The following is an 18,844-nucleotide window of genomic DNA, read 5'->3' as shown; positions in this document are numbered from 1 at the left end:
TTGATGTCCTCAATCACTTGACGCTCGGCCTTCGATGCTTGGTGGACCAACTCAACCATGTTGGAGTATGGTTGGAACTCCACAATCCTCTTGATGGGGTAGTTGAGGCCATTGAAGAAATGAGCAATGGTTTGGCTCTCGGATTCTTGGATGTTGGCTCGCATCATAGTGAGCTCCATCTCCTTGAAGAACTCTTCAACGGTCTTGGTTCCTTGCTTCAACTTTTGGAGCTTGTTGAAGAGGTCGGACATGTAGTGTGTTGGGACAAAGCGAGCGTGCATTTCTTCCTTCATTTCTTCCCAAGTGTCAATTGGAGGTTTGATGACCCACAAGTATAGGGGATCGCGGCAGTCTTCGAGGGAAGTAAAACCCAAATTTATTGATTCGACACAAGGGGAGGTAAAGAATACTTATAAGCCTTAACAACTGAGTTGTCAATTCAGCTGCACCTGGAAAAGCACTAGTAACAGGGGTGATGTGAAAGTAACAGTAATATGAGAGCAATAGTAATAGTAACACAGCAGCAGTAACAGCAACACAGAGGCAATGGCACTAGGAAATAGTTGATACTACTTCCAATGACATATAGAACGAGTATATGATGATGAGAGATGGACCGGGGTTCCCAGCGATCTACACTAGTGGTAACTCTCCAATAACAAGTGACAAGTGTTGGGTGAACAAATTACAGTTGGGCAATTGATAGGATTGAAATAGCATTAAGATAGAACATCAATTCATTAATCATGTAGGCATGTTTTCCATATATAGTCATACGTGCTCGCAAGGAGAAACTTGTACAACATCTTTTGTCCTACCAGCCGGTGGCAGCCGGGCCTCAAGGGAATCTACTGGATATTAAGGTACTCCTTTTAATAGAGCACCGGAGCAAAGCATTAACACTTGGTGAAAACATGTGATCCTCACATCACCGCCATCCCCTCCGGTTGTCCCGATTTCTGTCACTTCGGGGCCTTTGGTTCCGGACAGCGACATGTGCATACAACTTGTAGATACAATCTAAGCAATAATTATAGAGCTTAAATCTAAGATCATGCCACTCGGGCCCTAGTGACAAGCATTAAACATAACAAGATTGCAACAACAATAACTTCACAAACTTTATAGATAGACTAATCATAATGTATCATCCATCGGATCCCAACAAACACAACACCGATTACATCAGATGAATCTCAATCATGTAAGGCAGCTCATGAGATTATTGTATTGAAGTACATAGGATAGAGAGTACCAACTAGCTACTGCTAGAACCCGTAGTCCATGGGGGAACTACTCACGGAGCATGATGGAGGCGGTGGCGTCGATGGAGATGGCTTCCGGGGGCACTTCCCCGTCCCGGCAGGGTGCCGGAACAGAGACTTCTGTCCCCCGAATTGGAGTTTCGCGATGGCGGCGGCGCCCCTGGAGTCTTTCTGGAGTTTCGTCAATTGGTATCGAGTTTTTAGGTCGAAAGGACTTATATAGGCGAAGAGGCGGCGCATGAGGGCGCCTGGGGCCGCCTCCCCATAGGCCTGCGCGGCCAGGGTGGAGCCCACGCGTCCCTGGCGTGTGGTGGCCCCCTGGCCCGCCTCCGACTCTCCTTCGGTGTTCTGGAGCCTTCCGGGAAAAATAAGATCTCTGGCGTTGATTTCGTCCAATTCCGAGAATATTGCCCGAACAGCCTTTCTGGAACCAAAAACAGCAGAAAATAGGAACTGGCACTGTGGCATCTTGTTAATAGGTTAGTTCCGGAAAATGAATGAAAACATCATAAAGTGCAAGCAAAACATGTAAGTATTGTCATAAAACAAGCATGGAACATCAGAAATTATGGATACGTTGGAGACGTATCAGCATCCCCAAGCTTAGTTCCTACTCGTCCTCGAGTAGGTAAACGATAAAAAGAATAATTTCTGTAGTGACATGCTACTTACATAACCTTGATCATACTATTACAAAGCATATGAAATGAATGAAGTGACTCAAGGCAATGATTTATAGTTGCTAACAAATAGATAACATATAGCAAAACTTTTCATGAAGAGTACTTTCAAGACAAGCATCAAAAGTCTTGCACAAGAGTTAACTCACAAAGCAATAGATTCAAAGTAAAGGCATCGAAGCAACACAAAGGAAGATATAAGTTTCAGCGATTGCTTTCAACTTTCAACATGCATATCTCATGGATAATTGTCAACATAAAGTAATATGATGAATGCAAATAAGCAAGTATGTAAGAATCAATGCACAGTTGACACAAGTGTTTGCTTCTAAGATGGAAGGAAGTAGGTAAACTGACTCAACATAAAGTAAAAGAATGGCCCTTCGCAGAGGGAAGCATCGATTGCTATATTTGTGCTAGAGCTTTGATTTTGAAAACATATAGAGAGCATAAAAGTAAAATTTTGAGAGGTGTTTGTTGTTGTCAACGAATGGTAGTGGGCACTCTAACCCCCTTGCCAGACAAACCTTCAAAGAGCGGCTCCCATGAATTATTTTATTTTTGGGTGGCACTCCTTCCAACCTTTCTTTCACAAACCATGGCTAACCGAATCCTCGGGTGCCTGCCAACAATCTCATACCATGAAGGAGTGCCTTTTTATTTTAGTTTTATTATGATGACACTCCTCCCCACCTTTGCTTTCTCAAGCCATGGCTAACCGAATCCTTCGGGTGCCGTCCAACAATCACATACCATGGAGGAGTGTCTATTTTTGTTAATTAATTTGGGACTGGGAATCCCATTGCCAGCTCTTTTTGCAAAATTATTGGATAAGCGGATGAAGCCACTAGTCCATTGGTGAAACTTGCCCAACAAGATTGAAAGATAAAACACCACATACTTCCTCATGAGCTATAAAACATTGACACAAATTGAGAGGTAATAAATTTTGATATGTTTAAAGGTAGCACTCAAGCAATTTACTTTGGAATGGCGGAGAAATACCATGTAGTAGGTAGGTATGGTGGACACAAATGGCATAGTGGTTGGCTCAAGGATTTTGGATGCATGAGAAGTATTCCCTCTCGATACAAGGCTTAGGCTAGCAAGGCTATTTGAAGCAAACACAAGTATGAACCAGTACAGCAAAACTTACATAAGAACATACTGCAAGCATTATAATACTCTACATTGTCTTCCTTGTTGCTCAAACACTTTTACCAGAAAATATCTAGACCTTAAGAGAGACCAATCATGCAAACCAATTTCAACAAGCTCTACGGTAGTTCTCCACTAATAGGTTTAAACTACATGATGCAAGAACTTAATCATGATCTACTTGAGAGCTCAAAACAATTTCCAAGTGTCAAATTATTCAAGACAATATGAGGCATTTTCTGTTTCCAACCAAATAACCATAAGTGTTGTAGCTTCCAACTTTTGTCATTGAACATTAAAAGTAAAACGAAGAACAAGTGTTCATATGAAAAAGCGGAGCGTGTCTCTCTCCCACACAAGGATTGCTAGGATCCGAATTTATTCAAACAAAAACAAAAATAAAAGCACACAGACGCTCCAAGTAAAGCACATATGATGTGACCGAATAAAAATATAGTTTCAATAGAAGAAACCTGATAAGTTGATGAAGAAGGGGATGCCTTGGGCATCCCCAAGCTTAGACGCTTGAGTCTTCTTGAAATATGCAGGGATGAACCACGGGGGCATCCCCAAGCTTAGACTTTTCACTCTTCTTGATCATATATCATCCTCCTCTCTTGACCCTTGAAAACTTCCTTCACACCAAACTTCTCATAAACTTCATTAGAGGGGTTAGTACTCAAAAAAATTGAATCCACCTTGGTCCTGTAGTGACACATTGCAATAACTCAATAAAACATTAGCTAGAGCTCTCCACGTCTAGAAATCCTTGCTTAAAGTCCACAAGAGACAATGCAAAAAATAGAGACAGAATCTGCCAAAACAGAACAGCCAGTAAAGACGAATTTTAAAGAGGTACTTCCGTTGCTCAAATCAGAAAACTCAAAACTAATGAAAGTTGCGTACATATCTGAGGATCATGCATGTAAATTGGCAGATTTTTCTGAGTTACCTACAGAGAAAACAGCCCAGATTCATGACAGATAGAAATCTGTTTCTGCGCAGAAATCCAAATCTAGTATCAACCTTCGATTAGAGGCTTCACTTGGCACAACAATGCAATAAAATAAAGATAAGGAGAGGTTGCTACAGTAGTAAAAACTTCCAAAACACAACAAAACAGTAGCAAAATAAAAACATGGGTTATATCCCAAGAAGTTCTTTCTTTATAGCCATTAAGATGAGCTCAGCAGTTTTAATGATGCACTCGCAAGAAATAAGAGTTGAAGCAAAAGAGAGCATCAAAAAGCAAATTCAAAACACATTTAAGCCTAACATGCTTCCTATGCAAAGGAATCTTGTAAATAAACAAATTCAAGAAGCATAATGCAACAAGCATAGAAAGATAAAACAAGTGCAGCTTCAAGATTTTAAGCATATAGAGAGGTGTTTTAGCACCATGAAAATTTCTACAACCATATTTTCCTCTCTCATAATAATTTTCAGTAGCTTCATGAACAAACTCAACAATATAACTATCACATAAAGCATACTTTTCATGATCCATAAACACATAATTTTTATCAAGTTCAAGAATAGTGGGATCAAAACTTCCAAACCCACTTTTATCAATAATATAACAAGATGATTGATCAATCTCAAGAGATATGGGACTCATAGATAAAGTCAAGAACTCTCCAATCCCATTTTCATTAGTAGTACAATTAATATTATCAAGTAACATAGGACCATCATCTAGAGCTTTATCATAAACATTTGCTAAACAAAATTCTTTAGTACCATGCACTTCGACATCAGGCACAAACAAAGCATTATCATAAGATTTATCAAAGTAGCATGGATTATCATAGATAACAGTAGCATAATTATTCTCACAAGTTTTACTCATAGGTAATATTTCAAGAGAATCCACAGGAACATAACATTCAACCTCTTTCGGTAAGCATGGAGGACAATCAAATAGTGTAAGAGATAAAGAGTTACTCTCATTAGAAGGTTGGCATGGGTAGCTAATCCATTCTTCCTCCTTTTGTTCATCACTCTCCTCTTCTTTTTCATCCAATGAGCTTTCAGGTTCATCAATTTCCTCCTCTTTTTCATCCAATGAGCTTTCAGGTTCATCAATTTCTTCTTCCACAGGTTCCTGCAAATTGTGAGTGCATTCTTGTGCATTAATGAGTCTCTCTTTATAATCAATGATATAAGGATTATCAGTGTAACTTTCATTGCAAAAATTAAGGATAGAAGAGACATAATCTTTAAGGTCCTTACAAACAACACAAGTTTCATAATTCTTAACCATGAAGGATTCTATCTCAGAGGCTCCCATAAATATGACAAATTGTTCTACCTCTTCAAACCCAAAATGAATATAGCTATTCCGATTATAGGTCTTAATTAAAAATTCCTCACTAAAACCACATTGAAATTTAAGATGTTTAGTGTCCTGTTGAGAGCAACAGTTTATATCATGGCGTTTAAGCAAGATTTTAGCAATTGCGTTCAATTTTTCTATCACAGCACTCATAACTTTACCAGTTCTTGATTCTCTATAATTATTATAATATTCTATAAGCTCCAAATAAGTTGTAGGTTCTCCCATAACGACAGTATTTAATTTTTAGGTTTTTCAAATTTTTATGGATTTTTGGGTATATAGGAAAAATAAAACAAGACAAAAAGAAACTAGAGAAAAGTAAACTAAGCAAAATAATACTAGACAGAAATAAACTAAGCAAACCAAAATAAAATAAAACAGAGAGAGAGGTAGAGTGTACTCCCCAGGTGAACTTATGAGTAGAGCTATGCCTCCCCGGCAACGGCGCCAGAAAATAGTCTTGATGACCCACAAGTATAGGGGATCGCGGCAGTCTTCGAGGGAAGTAAAACCCAAATTTATTGATTCGACACAAGGGGAGGTAAAGAATACTTATAAGCCTTAACAACTGAGTTGTCAATTCAGCTGCACCTGGAAAAGCACTAGTAACAGGGGTGATGTGAAAGTAACAGTAATATGAGAGCAATAGTAATAGTAACACAACAGCAGTAATAGCAACACAGAGGCAATGGCACCAGGAAATAGTTGATACTACTTCCAATGACATATAGAACGAGTATATGATGATGAGAGATGGACCAGGGTTCCCAGCGATCTACACTAGTGGTAGCTCTCCAATAACAAGTGACAAGTGTTGGGTGAACAAATTACAGTTGGGCAATTGATAGGATTGAAATAGCATTAAGATAGAACATCAATTCATTAATCATGTAGGCATGTTTTCCATATATAGTCATACATGCTCGCAAGGAGAAACTTGTACAACATCTTTTGTCCTACCAGCCGGTGGCAGCCGGGCCTCAAGGGAATCTACTGGATATTAAGGTACTCCTTTTAATAGAGCACCGGAGCAAAGCATTAACACTTGGTGAAAACATGTGATCCTCACATCACCGCCATCCCCTCCGGTTGTCCCGATTTCTGACTTTGGGGCCTTTGGTTCCGGACAGCGACATGTGCATACAACTTGTAGATACAATCTAAGCAATAATTATAGAGCTTAAATCTAAGATCATGCCACTCGGGCCCTAGTGACATGCATTAAACATAACAAGATTGCAGCAACAATAACTTCACAAACTTTATAGATAGACTAATCATAATGTATCATCCATCGGATCCCAACAAACACAACACCGATTACATCAGATGAATCTCAATCATGTAAGGCAGCTCATGAGATCATTGTATTGAAGTACATAGGATAGAGAGTACCAACTAGCTACTGCTAGAACCCGTAGTCCATGGGGGAACTACTCACAGAGCATGATGGAGGCGGTGGCGTCGATGGAGATGGCTTCCGGGGGCACTTCCCCGTCCCGGCAGGGTGCCGGAACAGAGACTTCTGTCCCCCGAATTGGAGTTTCGCGATGGCGGCGGCGCCCCTAGAGTCTTTCTGGAGTTTCGTCAATTGGTATCGAGTTTTTAGGTCGAAAGGACTTATATAGGCGAAGAGGCGGCGCAGGAGGGCGCCTGGGGCCTCCTCCCCATAGGCCGGCGCGGCCAGGGTGGAGCCCGCGCGGCCCTGGCGTGTGGTGGCCCTCTGGCCCGCCTCCGACTCTCCTTCGGTGTTCTGGAGCCTTCCGGGAAAAATAAGATCTTTGGCGTTGATTTCGTCCAATTCCGAGAATATTGCCCGAACAGCCTTTCTGGAACCAAAAACAGCAGAAAACAGGAACTGGCACTGTGGCATCTTGTTAATAGGTTAGTTCCGGAAAATGCATGAAAACATCATAAAGTGCAAGCAAAACATGTAAGTATTGTCATAAAACAAGCATGGAACATCAGAAATTATGGATACGTTGGAGACGTATCAAGGTTCACCCTTTTCTTCTCTTAGAGTGAGGACTTGTTCCCACCAAGCGTTGGCATAATCCTCAAACTCAAGAGAAGCCATAGCCACTTTCTTGGCACCAGAGTAGTTGTGGATGCGGAATATCTTGTCAACCTTGAGTGCCCATGAGAGGTAGGCCTCGGCAACTTCTTCACCCTTGAACTTCGGCATGGTGAACTTGAGCCTTCCAAACATGTTCTCTTCATCCTCCAAGTTTCTTCGGCGAGGACGGATGCCTTCATCTCTTGCGGCTTGAGGTGGGATAGGAGGTCTTCCACGGCCAACCATAGCATTGGGTTGGCGTTGAAGGTGGATACTAGCTTCACTTGGTTCACGGTGATGATGTTGTTGAAGATCTTGTCGAGGTTGTTGACGATGCTCATTGTTGGCCCTTTCATCTTGATCATGTTGTGGGTCTCCTCTTCCACGTTGGTCATGGCGAGGGTGACGTCGGAGATCTCGCCGAGGTTGATCTTGAGGATCTTGGTCTTGGGGTTGGTCGTCACGCCCATGGTGGGCATGGCGATCCTCTTGGTGACGATCTTGTTGGAGGACTTGATCTTGTGGAGGACGTTCATGTGGACGAGCATGACGATGGATTTCTCCTCGCCTAGAGTTGGAGCGAGAGTCTTCATGACGAACATGTGGGTGATGAGGTCGATGATGGTCTTCATGCCTTGAGGAAGAGCTTGAGGACGAGAGGCCACCATGAGAGTAGTAATCTTGTGGCGAGCTTGAGGATGATGAAGTAGAGCGTTGTCGGCGATGACGACCCAAGTTGGTGATGGCGTGCTCGAGGCTATCCATGCGCCGCTCCATGTTTGCATCATTGGCCGCCATTTGGCCATTCAAGTTGTCCGTAGCTTCACGAAGGAGAGGCAAGTCTTGGTTCACGGCGGAGAAGTTGTGTGCCACTTCATCGTATTGCTCATCGATGCGAGTCTCGAAGAGTGTGAGTTGCTCCTTGAACTCTTGGCGTTGCGTCCATAGGTTGTGTTGAGTAGCCAACCTCTCGGTGTTGCGGAGGACTTCTCCCTCCCTTGGGTCATCTCCGTTCCTATCCATGATGGAAAGACAAGAACTATGTTGTGTATGTTAGTGGAAGGAGACTACCTCGCACTCTTACCAAGGTAAGATAGTATTGAGGCAATCAACCAAGCCAAAAGCAAGATCAAGTGTATCGGGGACACATGCAAAACCACACGCAAAAGCTAGCAAATATGGTGTTAGGTGAGTATTGTGGAAAGCCCAAAAGACGAAATCCAAGATCGAGTATGTTGTTAAAAGTGGGTGAGGTCCAAAAATCCAAATGTCAATGTGAAGATCACTATAAACACGGAAAAGTTGTGGAACACACACACGGGATAAACGGGGTTAGTGCAACCAAAAGTGAGCGGAAAAGTGTATGTAAAGGTGCTCGGTGTCACACTAACACAAGGAGAGCCAAAGCTTTGGTTGCAAATGAAGAGACAACAAGATTCACACGCGGCCTCTCTTCTCTTCTCTCGTTTGCTTAAAAGCTTATGACTCTTTTGTACACGGTGGCACTTTCACTCTTTTGTATCTATGGTGGAACTTTCACACTTTTGTATGTATGGATGTATGATGCGACTTGCACTCTTTTTGTGTTTTTGGGGCTTTTTCACGCACTATGTTAGCGTTAGCCTCGCTTTTGATATCTTGCCACACGAGTGTTTGCTTGTATTCATTACTCCACACGACACACCTCACAATCGGGGCCACGTGCAATGTCTCGCAACACTAAACAAGCAATGCTCGATAGGATAGATCGCCAAAGGAAGAGGGTTACAAGGGAAAACTGCAAGTTATACCTGCGATGATGGTGGTGGTGGTGGTGGTAGCCGAAATCGAGCTCCGAGAAAGGCGTGGAGCTGCGCCCAGTCTGGGCCGGTTGGACCGGACTGTGGACCGGCTGGTCCGGTTGGCGCCCGGTCGGCCGGGTGCTGGGCCGGCTGGTCCGGTCTCGGGGCCGGTCAACCGGATTTCTCAACCGGATTTCGCGGTTTCTCTCTCCTGTTCTTCCCCAAACCAAAACCAAAAGAGCAAATCGACGGGAAACGATGGAATTGGAGGCTAAAAGTTGGGGAAATAGTAGATCAACCACAACAACACCGAATCCACGGACCAAAACCACTCAAAACGCAACCAAATCACAGATCGGTCAAGAGGCAATTTAGGGCTATTTTTGGGGATTTTGTGGAAAATTTTCTAGGAACGAAATCGGGTGGGTGGAGGGTCAAAATCGCGGTAACCAAGAGCTGCTGATACCATATGATGAGATCTGAGATCTAGGGATTGGCCCGATCTCGCGATTTGACCCCGAAAACCAAGGGAAGAGGTGGGAGAACGCGAGGAACACGAAGAACACGAAGAACGCCGGTACTCACGCACGCACACCAACCCGATACACCCGATACTTACCCCCGTGGCTCGATGGACCACGCCAATAGAATCACCCGGAAGAGGCACGCGGCAGAATTCCCGGTGAGAGATTGGTGTTGGAGAAAACGAGATTGGTGAGGGAGAGAGAGTGTCTTGCACTAGAATCTCACTCAACAATGTCAAGATCAACAACAAGAGTGCCTTGATTACAAAGGGATCCTAACCCTAGGGAGACAAAGCTCAAAGTAGTGTTTAAGCTCAATTTAAGTCTAAGGGGTAAAGGAGGGGTCCAGGCTACTTATATAGGCCTACAAGGCCAGCAAGGCGAAAAGGTACACAAGTGGATAACTTAGGCAGTTTGGTGAGTCATTCCCGTCGGATCCGGTTTGGGGCCAGTCAGACCGGGCCTGTGACCGGGTGGTCTGGTCCTGGGGCCGGTCGACCGGGCGCCAACCGGAAACCTCGCAAGTTTCCGTCCAGTTGTGTTCCGGTACGATGCAGGGAAATCCGGTTGGGTGCCCAGTTGACTGGGCCAGGGACCGGATGGTCCGGTTGTGGGGCCGGTCCGACCGGGTCCTGGGCCGGCCAGCATTCTTCTCTTCCTTTGAGTGCTTCGCGTGACGTCGGGTCCAGCTTCATGATCATCTCCATGTCCCGCTGCTCCTCTCCTTCCCTTGACCATGGCGTATCCTCCTCTCCGGGGTCTTGATGCGCCTTGTACCTAATGACACATAGCACATCGGCATGAGGTAGCATTCCATCCAAAGGGGTACCGAGATCAAGGGTGGTGAGGAGCGAGTTCACCTCATCGTGTAGCGCTTTAACCCGAGCTCGCGTCATCGGTCCACTTGGGGGACTTGTTGGTCTTGGTGTGGAGGTGTCCGAAGGCCACCCCGCATCACTCTGTCTTATGAAGTCAAGCATGAAGAGAAGTGGTTTTGGGTTTCAAACATGGAAATTTCAAAAACATCCCAAAAGCTTAATTTTAGAGTGACTAAGAAGGATTCAAGCTTACCTTTTCATTTTCATGTTTATGCTTGTTTAAATCATGGTCAAACATAGGATTTGACCAAGATTCAAATGGGCATAAACATTCAGAAAAAATTAAAAAATTAAAAACCAACGCACATATAGTCTTCTTATGTCATATAGTAAGCATTCAAGTTGATAAAATTTGTCTTATGAAATAGACAAATCATGTATCTACCCCCTAACACTAAACTTTGTCTTATGAAGTCAAGCATGAAGAGAAGTGGTTTTGGGTTTCAAACATGGAAATTTCAAAAACCTCCCAAAAGCTTCATTTTAGAGTGACTAAGAAGGATCCATGCTTACCTTTTCATTTTCAGATTTTAAACTTGTTTAAATCTTTGTCAAACCTAGTATTTGACCAAGATTCAAATGGGCATAAAAATTCAGGAAAAAAACAAAAGAATGATAAACCAAAGCACATAGAATTCTTATGTCATATAGTAAGCTTTAAAGTTGATAAACAAGGTCTAGACATATTCAAACCAGAAAATCATGTATATATCTGCCCCTAACCTTAAACTATGTCTTATGAAGTCAATCACGAAGAGAAGTGGTTTTGGGTTTCAAACATGAAAATTTCAAGAACATCCCAAAAGCTGCTTCATTTTAGAGTGACTAAGAAGGATCCAGGCTTACTTTTTCGTTTTCATATTTTATACTTGTTTAAATCCTAGTCAAACCTATGATTTGACCAAGATTCAAATGGGCATAAAATTCAAAAAAATTAGAAGAATGAAAAACAAAAGAACATAGTCTTCTTATGTCATATAGTAAGCATTCAAGTTGATAAACAAGGTTTAGACATGTTCAAACCAGACAAATCATGTATCTACCCCCTAACCATAAACTCGGCCGATCTTATGAAGTCTAGCATGAAGAGAAGTCGTATTGGTTTGAAACATGGAAATTTCAAGAACCTCCCAAAAGCTTCATTTTAGAGTGACTAAAAAAGATCCAGGCTTGCCTTTTCATTTTCATGTTTTAAAATTGTTTAAATCTTGGTCAAACCTAGCTAGTATTTGACCAAGATTCAAATGGGCATAAAATTCAAAAAAACCAGAAAAACGAAAAACCAAATTACATAGCCTTCTTATGTCATATATAGTAAGCATTCAAGTTGATAAACAAGGTCTAGACATATTCAAAACAGAAAAAGCATGTATCTACCCCCTAACCCTTAACTCTGTCTTATGAAGTCAAGCATGAAAAGAAGTGGTTTTGGGTTTCAAACATGAAAATTTCAAAAACTTCCCAAAAGCTTAATTTTAGAGTGACTAGGAAGGATCCAGGATTACCTTTTCATTTTCATGTTTTAAGTTTGTTTAAATCTTGGTCAAACCTAGGATTTGACCAAGATTCAAATGAGCATAAAAATTCAGAAAAAATCAAAAATAAAAATGAAAAATCAAAGCACATAGTCTTCTTACTTCATATATATAGTAAGCATTCAAGTTGATAAACAAGGTATAGACATATTCAAACAGACAAATCATGTATCTACCCCAACCCTAAACTATGTTTTTGGGGGATTTCTTCGACGAAGTTATAACACACCTACATTTCAAATTAGAATTACTTTCAATAAATCAGCATAAAGTCATTTAAATGTGCGAAACTAGCTAGAAAGCACTAAAACCATAAATTTGGGAATTGGCACTAAAACATGGCGTAATTTATCTTAAAAATATAGAGGTGCCATTTTGACCCGTATCTTGTGTACCCCATTCACAAAATAAACATATTTTGTCATCTAGAAAATGAAAAAAAATATTTTTTATACCGAAAAGTTGAAAAGTCTAATCATCAACATTGTTGGGAATGGCAAGATGCACCACCATGCCCAATTTGGGCACATTGTAATAGACTATGCCACAAATATGGCCATAACTATATCATTTGGCTTGTAAACCATGAATCTTCATACACGATAGTCCGCTTTGTGAAGACATTTTATTTTTTACTACCCTATCACATGTTTCTTATTTTCCCTGTCAACTAACACATACAAGCACACTCCATGCGGAAGGGTTTCATTTTTGAGGTTTTCTTCATTTTCATTTATTTATTTCAAAACCAGGTCAAAATGGTCGACATGATTATCCTTGCAAAGGGGTTGAATATTTCAGTACTATCACTGGTTTCTATATATAGTAAGTAATATGTATCTAAAAATTATTTGTGGGGACTTGTAGGACCAAGTTATAACACACCTACAGTTCAAATTTGAATTACTTTCGATAAATCAGCATAAAGTCATTTAAATATGCGAAACTAGCTAGAAAGCACTAAAAACCATAAATTTGGGAATTGGCATTAAAATATAACATAATTTATTTTAAAAATGTAGATGCGCCATTTTGACCCATATCTTATCTACCCCATGCACAAAATAAACATATTTTATCATCCAGAAAATGAAAAATGATTTTTTTATACCGAAAAATTGAAAAGTCTAGTCATCAACTTTGTTATAAATGGCAAGATGCACCACCATGCCCAATTAGGGAAAAGTATTACAAACAATGCTGTCCAGGGAGAATCAAACTTGGTAATATGAACTATGAGATTGAACAAAACGTTATATTTGGTTTACCCTTTGAACCTCTTAACTTACCACAACATTGACTTCTTATTTTTATTTACAAATAGATATTTTAATATCCCATTGTTGTGCAATAATATATGTTTTTATCTCAAATCAATTAGCATTTGATTTTTTTAAACTACCATAATAATTCATGAGAAAGCGTTGAACAAGTTTCAGAATGTAATTTTATACTTGATATGACCAATAATAGACTTAAATTAAATTGGATTTCAAAGTTCAGATTTTATAAGCGAATAAACTTTCATGTTGCAGACTATGTATTAGCTTGACGGGCACCCCTAGAATAAAGTAGGTCGGTCACTTACGTGTGGTTCCCATGCGTGTAGGTCCCACACATCAGTGAGCACAAGTCACGTGCGGTAGGTAGGCAAACTCCCAGCAATCTTCTTTGTCAAGTAAAGACGCATCGTCGAGACTCTCTCTCTTCCTTTTGTCGCTGAAAAAAAGAATATTAGACGGGCGCGTAGCCTGCACTGCAGGTCTACAAAACTGAAACCCTGTGAGCCAGTCAACATGACTCACCAAAAAAAGTGAAGCATTTCTTTTCACCATAAATAACAGCAGCCCCGTGAGGTACTGCTCTCCCTTTCTCTTTCTCCTTCCGTGTGATCCCTCTTCCACCTTTTATCCTTTGCACGAAACTCCACTTATTGTAGTCATTGTTGCACAGAACACTCACTTAACCTGTTCTTTTGCACATATCACCAACTCATGTATTTGTTGCACAAATGTCTAAATCTGTGGGTAAGCTACTTTACTCTAAATCTGATGACCGGGACCTAGAAGGTAGTGGTAATATCCATTGTCATTGTGTAGTGTGTTTTTTAGAACTCTAAAAGAATATGAAAATATTTTAGCAATTGAAATAATATAAATTAACTAATAGAAAGTGTCACGAAATATATTCATTGTAAACTTTGTGATAATCACTCGAGTTTGATATGAATGGCCTAGCTAGCTATGGGCATCTCCCACACTTTCATCTCTGTTGCAAAACACGCGCCGAAATTGTTGGCGCGTCCCATTTTCAAGCTACCCCAAAACCTGCGGTTTGCCCGTCGGCCTATAAATGTAACACCCCAAATTTTGCAACCTTCTTTATGTGTCCAGTGTGCAAAAATCAGGGGGAACAAAAACTTTTCAAGTTCGCTTGTGTTGGTATGTTTTTGATTGAACTGCTTATCTGACTTTGTTTGATGAGTGATGGTTGTTGAATAGTTCGAAGTGAAGTTTCTCAATGCACATCTTTAAGTCTCAAGAAAAACCCTTAAGCTATGGCCGCTCTTGTATTACCTTAACCCCTATCTTCAAAAGTACTTGGACCTCTTTCACAAAACACAAAACTTCTTTGCTTTGTCTTATGACTCAGAATTATATTCTTATGATCTTACCAAAACTCTTTCCTTTTAAGTGGCTATGATCACCTCAGATCATAGTATCACAAAGATGGTTTTCTGATATTATTGACACCAAGTATTTGCCAAATGGCTTGCTCTTACTTTGTGTGACTTCAAAATTTTATAAAATCTTCTATATGCACTTTTGGTTTCCTAAAACAAAATGGAATGATCTATGTTTTATTCTACTTTAACTATGGGTCATTCTACTCCCTCTAAAACCCTCTCTCTTTTTGAAGCTTTTCAAAATATGATTTTCTTATCTAGTCTAAATATAATAAAGGCCAGAGACAAGAAAGCTAAATTTTAGGACTAATTGATCCGTGATCAATTATCCATGGCATTGTCTTTTCCACTAATACATCCCATTGATCAATCATGTCATCTCATCACTTCATCTATGCTTAATCATGGTAGATGATCATTTGTCCAACCAATGAATAATTTCCAATTCATCCCTATCTTACCCTGATGCTTGCTTTGTATCTTTGAAACAAATCTAGACTCTGAAGTTAACCCATGATCTTATGGCATTACCAATTTCCAAATACTTTGGACTTTCCCTACGATTTGACCTAATCACTTAAAACCCTAAATCTCCATATTTCCGACTCCCAAAATATTTCTAATTTTCGCCAAACTGTTTTCAAAATATTTTCTTAAATAACAATAAGAAATGTTATTGATATGTTTTATCATAGTATTTTTTTTCCTTCAAAGGTATTTGCTTCTAGAAAAATTATTTTCTCTTTATTCTATTTTCCCATTTACTAAAATTTCATGTTAATGGTATATAAGCCATTTCTTGCTCTCTTTTTTTATATCAATTTTTTTTGTTTATATATAAAAAAAATCCACTAGCCTTTGATACGCAAGTAGACAAATTTTTATTTCAAAATAGCATCTTACCTCCTTTAAAATTTTCAAATAGTATTTTCCTTCAGATGAATTTTCTCTCAATTTTGACAAATTCACTTATGATGTTAAAAAAACAATACCCTTGTGCTTTATTCTTTCTCTTTTTTTTTATCACCACCAAGCCATCACTTTGACCTCTCCATCACCAACACTAGTGCATGGTAACGTGCATGTGAGTCAAAAGCTCTCCTCTTGGCCTTTTTATGCATGCCCTTGAAGAAGGGCCGGCCATGCAATTGCAATGCATGTGTGCCCGCCTACTCCCTCCATCTCTCTCTCATCTTGGTACACCTTTGGGGCATGCATTGATCTCTCTCTCACCTGCACCCCCCTTCTGGTCGACACCCTTAGCTCTTCTACAGTACCCATCTTGTTTGATAGTGTTTGGAGATGAAGAAAGAGATAAGTGTATGCGTGAAAGAAAATATTTCACTAGATTCTTGGACCAAGCCTCGCTGCAACGTCTCCATCCCCTCTCTCCAGTAAAGGAGATGAGCTGCTGCACCTCTCCCACCCCGTCCAGCTAGTCTAGAAACCCCTAGTAACTAGCCCTGCCTCCCTCCCTCTCTCATTTTGCCATAGAGGCCAATGACATGTCCCAATTTTTAAGACGAGATTTTCTGACCGAGCCACTGCGCCATCAACGCCTATTTTTCGAACATGATCGAACCCTGACCCTCTCCTTGCTTTTGTCTGGTTCCTTGCGGTGGGTTTCGGCGTGCTCTGAGATGCCGACGCTGCGTCGAGCACGTGGTGTGCGTTCGCTCGTCGTCCTCTTTCCCAGCAGACCGGTCCTCCTTCGACCTGTCCCTTCGCCACTGACCCCGTGCACCATGCATTGCCTCGCTGGCGCGCTCCTCATCTCTCTCGTGCCCATTTATTCTCGTCCCCTGCGCAGCCACTCATCCCGGTCAGTGCACGTCGAGCACGGCCGCACGCCGTCCCGCGACCACTCCCTGCGTTTCCTTTTCCAAACGCCCTCGGACAGCCACCCCAATCCAAAACGCTGTACAGCGTGAGCAGACGCTCCTCCACCGCCTCTCCTGGCCAGTGGCAGGCCGTGGACGACGCCAACCCCGCCCTGGCCGCGGCTCACCGTGCACCATCTCCTGCCCCCCATAAAACCGACCCGAGCAGCTTCTATGATCCCCAAAACCTGTCCACACTTACTCACTCCCCTCTCACCTCTCCGCACCTCCCAAAAGCAAGCCGAGGCGGATCCCTGCCATGTTTCTTCTTCCTCTCGAGCCAATGGAGGACACCAAGATGGAGCTCGCCTCGCGGTTCTGCAACTCGTCGTTGACGAGGGTGCTGCTCATTCCTTCCCTTTCACCCTATCTCTCTGACTCCCTCTCACTCCGTCGTACCTGATTTTTCCCTCTCCTTTTTATCCAGGAGGTGATGCGCCTGTTGTTTCCGGTAACCTCCGGCGGTTCACGGCAACGGCAGCCTCGCCCGCGCCGTCCCCGTCGAGCGCCGCGAGCAGCCACAGATCTCCCCGCCGTCCGTCGTGTTCCCTTCGTCGAGACCAGGCTCCCGATGGTCGCCGTTGTTGAGCTCCGTCCCGGCTGCTGCTGTTCCCGACGCGGAACGCGTCCTCGTTCGCGCCGACGCCCAGGAACCCTGCCAACTCGTCCAGGTCGCCGTCGCCATCAAGCTCCGCCCGTAGCCCGTGAACCTGGCCATGACCGGCGCCGCCCTCGGTTTCGTCCGGCGGTCGGGATCTCACCTGCGCGCAAGATGAGGCCGAGCGGACCCTCCTCGTCCTCCCGGCACCGCCCTACGCGTCGCCGTGTCACCTTCGAGCCGCCGCCCGTGAGCCTCATGTGCGTCCAAGCCGCGGCGTCCGCGCGACCTCCGCCCGCCGCCGCTTCTCTCTTGTTTTCCTCGTATCCGACAGCCCACGGTGAGCTCCCTTCCTCCGTCGTACACACATCGCGGCCGCGCCGCCCGGTTTCGATCGTCGCAGAAGAAAACGCCAGGGCCGCAGATCGACGATCCGATGGTTGCATGTGGCCTAGCCCATGCATGGCGTGGTGTTCCCGCAATCTCACGCCCGTGGGGACGTACTTCTGGGCCGGCCCGTGGCCGAATCCGGCAGATCTGGCCGTTTGGTCCAGCCCCTTTTAAATTCCTTTTGTTTCGAAATATAACTGCAGGACCTTCTCTAGCTTTTAATCCATTAAAAACTCATAATAGATCCAAATGAGATGATTCAAATTCCTACCTGTTCCTAAGAAAATTCTTAATCACCTATACTTACATGCATGTGATTTTATGCAATATATATTTACTGGTATTTTTGTTTCTGAAAAGTTACTTCTGTGTGGTTTATTTAATTATGAGAGTTACGTAGATCTTTTTGGTATGAAACAAATTTTGGTGGATTGTATTATTGAATAGCTTCATTTTGGTATATCTTACAGTAGCGTAAGCTTCCTGTATTTTGTGTAGCTTAGATGTTTAGATCTGTCCAGCAGGGACTTGTGTGATTTTTAATTCGGAAACCAAAACAGTTTTTGCAGCAAAACCAAGTGCATCTGGTAGATATCATGTTAGGGTATGTCCAGGACAAGGGAATTATTTTTGTGACCTCAGTTTTAATTCTGGGGATTTTTTTTTCCAAAACAGAGTACCTTTTCAGTATATAAATTGTGGTAATTATTTTATAGCTCAGAAAAATGCTAAACCACTTTTGGTGGATCACATTTTTCAATACCTATCTGTTGGTATACTTGTTACCTATTACTTGTTTTTTTTATGATTTAATGTTTGGGTGCTTTAAAAATGGATTGCTCTAGTTTCTAACTTATTAAAAAAAATTTAAAATATTTAAAAACTTATTTTTGAATGATTCCAGAGCATGTGTGTTCAGCATGGTAATACCTTCCTGTAGGTATGCTGCATGTATTTTTGTGAGCCACAGAAAGATTTAGGCCATTTATTTGGTCCCTAAGTCATATATGGCTTTATAAAAATCATATTTTTTGTTTTAAAAACCCAAATTGAGTGAATTCAATTTCCGTAGCTT

The 18,844-nt window shown here is 42.0% G+C and overlaps 1 long non-coding RNA gene across 1 annotated transcript; it reads left to right on the top strand.

The window, feature by feature from the left end:
• The first annotated feature begins 15,965 nt into the window (after window positions 1–15,965).
• On the top strand, window positions 15,966–18,081 carry LOC127342756 (uncharacterized). Its single transcript, XR_007876864.1, has 2 exons — window positions 15,966–17,121; window positions 17,209–18,081. It is a non-coding gene; the product is annotated as an uncharacterized lncRNA (long non-coding RNA).
• The last annotated feature ends 763 nt before the right edge of the window (window positions 18,082–18,844 follow it).

Source organism: Lolium perenne, chromosome 3 (genome assembly GCF_019359855.2).
Source record: "Lolium perenne isolate Kyuss_39 chromosome 3, Kyuss_2.0, whole genome shotgun sequence".
Classification (NCBI taxonomy): domain Eukaryota; kingdom Viridiplantae; phylum Streptophyta; class Magnoliopsida; order Poales; family Poaceae; genus Lolium; species Lolium perenne.
Note: the sequence above shows the minus strand (reverse complement) of the source record. Positions and strands in the feature narration are given on the sequence as shown.